Source organism: Pollicipes pollicipes, unplaced genomic scaffold (genome assembly GCF_011947565.3).
Source record: "Pollicipes pollicipes isolate AB1234 unplaced genomic scaffold, Ppol_2.1 Scaffold_7261;HRSCAF=8764_pilon_pilon_pilon, whole genome shotgun sequence".
NCBI classification, from domain to species: domain Eukaryota; kingdom Metazoa; phylum Arthropoda; class Thecostraca; order Pollicipedomorpha; family Pollicipedidae; genus Pollicipes; species Pollicipes pollicipes.
In genome coordinates this window covers 7,496,147-7,502,146 of record NW_023597054.1, presented here as the reverse complement: position 1 = coordinate 7,502,146, position 6,000 = coordinate 7,496,147, and the positions used below count along the sequence as shown (strand labels likewise).

Here is a 6,000-nt window from a genome sequence, read left to right as displayed (position 1 = left end):
CAATCGTACAGAGTAAAACAACCCAGCTGTCTGAATAATTTGTGATTGAAATGAGCGTGGACATGACCCAGCCACGCATTCGCAATGAGAGGTGTCATTAGAGCTGCCAGTGGTCTTGCGCATACCGATGAAACTCACAAGACATTTGATGGATTTCCTCAGGCGTATTTGTGGATACGTGGCATTTTCACAACGCGCTATAATCACTTCAGCAGAGTTGGTCAGCTTTAAATGTATTAAAGTATTGAGGTCAATGACCTCTCTGGGATAACCACAGCCTTGGAAGGCACACGACATGCAGTTCTGGGCACGCAGCCGTACGAGCTTGTCACAGATGCATGCAATGAGAAGTAGCAACCATGTCACAACAGCGCAGGTATTTTACCGCATTGGAGCGGCCAGACATGCCGCGTTATGTCAGGAAAACTTTCTCACATGCCACTAAATCCCGTACACTAACAAAGGCACACCCTGAGTGCTGAGATGCATGGAAACCCACCACTACGCACAATCATCAACGCTCTTCTTGACTAGATTCAAAGCGTGCGAGCACAACCAGTGTCAAAAAACATCAATAACAACCATGGCTGAGAATTGTTGAACGCACTAAGCAATTATATAACAGCGGCCCGACACACTGAATAAGTAGCCAAAGCAATGCTCTCATGTTGGTATTTTTAAAAACACATTCTCCTTAGCGGTCACTGGTTAAACTAGCACAAAACAAAATTGCACATACATTTGTATGCGTCTTCCTCGCATGGAGCAAGTATTTAATTACCCAGTCAGTTCTCACATATGTGGAACTGTCGACGAAGAACGCATCAGACATTTGACGAGGCTACTTAGTTCACTTCAGCTACATAGTTCAGGTACACGACAGATCTAAGCTCGCTCAACGTTCATCTCGACTAGTGAGGAGATAGTGCAAGGACATCCAGGGACGCAGCAGGTTGGACGTAAGCGCCCATTGCTTGGTGAGCGGTGCTATTTAACAAAGCTTATCCAGTTTGGAAACAATCAACACAGATAGTCGGAAACGCTTTCAGCCTTTCAGAGTCTCTGGATGGGCTTGCAATACTCATATGTACATGAAGATGTATCTTGGCAAACTAGCTACTTCACATCATGACGTGCAAACGAATATAGATATCGAGCCTGTTCTCTACAATAGAAGAAGCCTAAGAGCTCTACAGGTATCCGGGAAGTCGAGGCGTTTCTGATGAACGAAGTTATGTCAAATTCATGGAACACCGTGACCACGCGGTGCATGATGATGGCGGGTTTAAAGCCGAGTACGTGGACGGTGTAATCCAGCGCTCCCACCATCCACCGCTGCTGTTCAGTACTCTGAAGAAAAAAAGGAACACGTTAAGAAAAACTTACATCAAGACATGGTACGCACTGAGCAGAAACATTATGACCTAGTTTAACGCCGTACCATGTGTTATTGATCGATACAAGTTAGTCATGACCGGAAACGCACCGCATATGAGCCGGTCATATTTCCCGACTCATTACTGTTCGAGACGTGGTTTTACTTACAATTGTCAATGAAAGGTCGTATCAATTCACAACAAGCAAGCTCACCTTATTTCTTTGCTGATCGCACGACTGTGGTGCCGCTGCCTTTAGGACGCAGGCATGCGACGATTTTCTGGCTGCAGCGGAAAGCTTGCCTCCGACACCGGGTGGGAATGCTCCAGTGAGATGTCCCTAATCTCTAAACGCAATGACGTTTCCAGAAACACTAGGATGCTTACGGGACAGCCGACTTTTTTGGTTCTCGTGTTTCGGACACGACGATCACCAGCTTTGCTTTCGTACTGGCGCCCACCATGAGTGCATGAAAATTTAACGAGACGGTACTTTTTCTGCTGCAAAAGCGCCTCCTTGTCAGCACGGTCAGCGACCAACTTTGAAATGAAGTGCCCAGGATTTGTCTGAAGAAATTTACCAAGAGTGACAGAGCTCGACTTGAAAAACTTCACATTCGTCTCGGCCTCCAATTCACGGATATGGGCATCTAGCTCATCAAAGGAATGAAAACAGTCACCTTTCCTCAACACAGGCATCTTCTATCTTTTGTTGAGACGCTATACGTCTGAAACATAGCGAAGTATGTTAGCTAAATGCTCTGCCCAGTAATGTCCACAGACATTATGCACAAAGCACAACCAGCTAGTTTGCCAGCTGGCACACCAAGAACCACAAGGAGGCAGGAATATTAGGTCAGACCAGCAGGGATTCCAGGTCAGATCATGAGGAGTCACAGGTCAGATCATGAGGAGTCACAGGTCAGATCATCAGGATTCACAGGTCAGATCATCAGGAGTCACAGGTCAGATCATCAGGGGTGCCAGGTCAGATCATCAGGGGTACCAGATCAGATCATCAGGGGTAAGAGGTCAGATCATCAGGGGTACCAGGTCAAATCATCATGGTACCAGGTCAAATCATCAGGGTACCAGGTCAGATCATCAGGGGTAGATCTGGTACCCACCTCCTGGTGGCCTGACCTGGTAATTCTAACTCCAGTAGTCTGATCTGGTGACCCCACACACTGATGGTCTAATCATCAGTAGCACCAGGTCAGACCATCAGGCACAAGGCACCAAGCCAAACAAGCAGGGGGCATGGGTACCAGGTCAGACCAGCTGGCAGCAGCAGTGCCAGGTCAGACCATCAATAGTGGGGGTACCCTATCAGGTGGCAGGAATACCAGGCCCGACCACTAAGCACAGGGGTACCAGATAAGACCATCAGGGGCAGCGATATCAAGTCCTTCTACCATGTGGCACAAGTACCACATCAGATCACCATGAGACAGCAGTATTATGCTACCAGGAGCACTGGTACCAATGCACACCATCAAGTTGTGGTATCAGGTAAGGCCACCAGGAGGAAGTAGTACCAGGTCAGACCATGGGGGGCAGGAGTGCCAGGTCTGGCCACCAGGGGCCAGAGTACCAGGAGGTAGGAGTACCTCGCCAGACTCTCAAGGGCAGTAATATCAGGCAGTGTGGGAAAAACCTCCGTTTTCTGGTGGATGTGGCACCAGGAAATTTTGTACTCCAGGCTCTTGACTGGTAAGAATGACAATTTTTGTACTCCAGACAAACGCTGCAGTCGCCCCACAAAGCAGACACCATTGCAAATGTATGAGCCTGAGTATAAGTACCAAGGCAGACAGTTTTGCTTTCTTGATAGCCAGGAGGGTGCATGAACTTTGCTTTCATAAAGTGAGTTATAACTTTTATTTGATTTCCAGGGACCAAACATATGGAGCACCAAGAAATGGAAACAAGCATCTGCAATCCTGCAGGATCTGGCCAATCCAGGGCGTTCATGTCAATGTCCTTCATCATTGTATTACATGGGTTATATGCACTTGTACAAGCCTATGCAACTCCTGAATGGTGATGACAACTCATGTGAATTACTTCTGTGGGAATGAAATAAACTGAAATATGAAATGTGCTTGCTTTAAGTACCTACCGCTACCACATACCTCGCATGTCACTACCTGTGGGGAAAATATATGGCGCACCTGAGTAAGTAAGACCGCATTCTCCACGACGCACACACCTACCGATACCTTTCAAGAAACGGACAAACATATCACGGCTCTGGCTCCCACCACGCGACGAACCCATCGCCTCCCGTACCCGAAACCAACGGCATCCCAGCCTCCTGCAACTGACGAGTGCATTTTCGAGCAGTGAAGGTCCGCGTCGCAAGACAACTACAACAATATTCGTTCCATCAGAAAACCACTAGCAGCACCAAAATCATCGATGGCACATCTTTTTCAACTAGATCATTCAAAGACTCGCCGAGCAAGAAGTCCAGCATGCCAACTATGCTCTTAACTTACCTCATATTAAGATAACATGTTAGCGATTTTACCAAAGGACGTGCATCTTGCGAACAGTGGTGGAAAATTCCAAAGATTGCAGCATTGCACATCCTTTTCAAAGCGCCTGTTTCATTCCTGCTCCTGCCATACGAGCCACCAATCACCATCCAACTTGCAATTAAACTAAAAATCATAGCATTCAAACACACCACATATCGGCACTTTTGAGATACAATCATGACATGAAATGGCACCCAAATATCACTTTGTGGGCGGCACTTTTGGTGGCAACGGCTTCTTTTGGGTTCTTAAATGTCATCGGGAATTACGTTCCCAAAATGGGAGTTTGTGGCATGCAGCATTCCAAAACTTATTACTTTTGTATAAATGATAGTACGTCAACCACTTTTTCAGGAATCAGTAAATGCCGGTCTTTGAAGATTCGAGGATATCTTACTTATTGAACAACGGTATCATGTCTATACTTGTAAGATAGAGATGGTCCATAACCCAGTGGGAAAAAATCGCAGTACTTGGTTGCCCTTCTCACAATGGGGCCTATGGGGAGACCCGGGGAGAACAAGCCGGAGTACAAGGCGGAGAACAGCAAGTTTTTAGCAAAGTTAGCCAAATTGAATTGAAAAAATTTACGTGTTTTGGTATCGCCCAGATACGGGCCTTCCTCAGAGGGTGTTGAAATGGCATGATATGCCTTAGAATGAGAAATATCTATAGATTTGTAGTACAGGTACTGCATTATCTCGGCGTTGTCTTGCGCCACCAGAAGATAATATATATTTGTACGTGGAAAATAGCAACTTGAAATGCATGACTGTAAAGCTCTATGATTTTTCTACCACAAACTTAACAATTTGTGTTGGTGCAACTGCATAAATGGCTTTTCTTAGACTATTCATCACAGCCTGTCATTTCAGGACCGACCCGTGGTACTTGTACCTGGTTGCCCCATTGACGAGTGCTAAAATGCCATCACAATGTCTGTGAATGCGCCAGAACTCCTGTGCATGGTTTGGTTGTTCGTCTTGATGTGGTGGGAGTGAGGAGGGTGGAGGATGAGTGAAGCTGCTTGGGATTATGTGCATCGTAGTTGCGGGTTTGAGGTATTCAGTGAGGCAAAGTGGAATTGATTGTCTTCGATTTTCACACAGCATGCATCCACACTTCTAAAGTTACTTGGGATTTAGCTTTGAACCGCTATTAAGTCATTCCAAAAAAGGTAAAGAAATACCGGAGGACTGATCTATAAATGTTCACCACTGCAGGCTGGTACAGAATCACCTTGGTATAACCTGCTCTACCTACAGCATGGTGGGTAGGTACATAGGTACTAAGATCTATATACAACATTAATGCTAGGCTTGGGTTTTCCATTTGGGATCTAATATGAGGCTGGCCTCTTTTCAGCCTGTGGTTATAATTGCTGTAACCTGACAGGTGGCAATGCTGCCATGTTCCTTGCTGTCAGGCATAAGGTCTTGCAGTGACACTATTAAAATTGTCCCTACATAGGATTATAGGGAACTTGGAGAAGAGGAGAGGGATAACAGGAGGTGCAGGAAGAGAGGAGGAGCAGAAATGGAGAAGGAGTGGAAGGAGAAGAGTGACAGAAAGAGAAGGTGAGGAACTGAAAGAGGAGAGGAGCAGAAAGAGGATAGGAAGAGGAACACTTTTGGTATATTTATATTAATTATGTAAAGGCCAAAACAACAACATGTTAGTGATGTCACATACATAAGGCTTTCATAGTCAGTTGCAGCTGCCTAAGACTCATTAAAAAACCAGGGTGTGATGCACAGTAATTGTCTGCAATTCAGTTTGTCAGTAAGCAGAGGATGCACCTGATTTATCATTTTGATATTGTGTAAGTTTGCATGTAGATAGGTAATGATAAGAAACTAAGCTTTGTATGGTGCACCTGTGAATGCATATGTATAAAGTTTTGTTGTTAACCTCTTTAACTGTATATTTCTTATTAACATGTACCATTACTCGATCTTTGCATGTGTAGGTGAGCTAGTAGCACTACAGGGATATGGATGGGATCAGTGTGGTACCCTCACTCACAAGAAGTGCTCTGTTCCGCTGAAATGCAAAATTGCATGCTGACACTAATTTTTGCC

General features: G+C 45.4%; 1 long non-coding RNA gene across 1 annotated transcript; it reads right to left on the bottom strand.

The window, feature by feature from the left end:
- Window positions 1-214: 214 nt before the first annotated feature.
- Window positions 215-2,315, bottom strand: LOC119112129 (uncharacterized). Its single transcript, XR_005095683.1, has 2 exons — window positions 1,591-2,315; window positions 215-1,350 (listed from the first exon to the last, which is right to left on the bottom strand). It is a non-coding gene; the product is annotated as an uncharacterized LOC119112129 (long non-coding RNA).
- Between the last annotated feature and the right edge of the window lie 3,685 nt (window positions 2,316-6,000).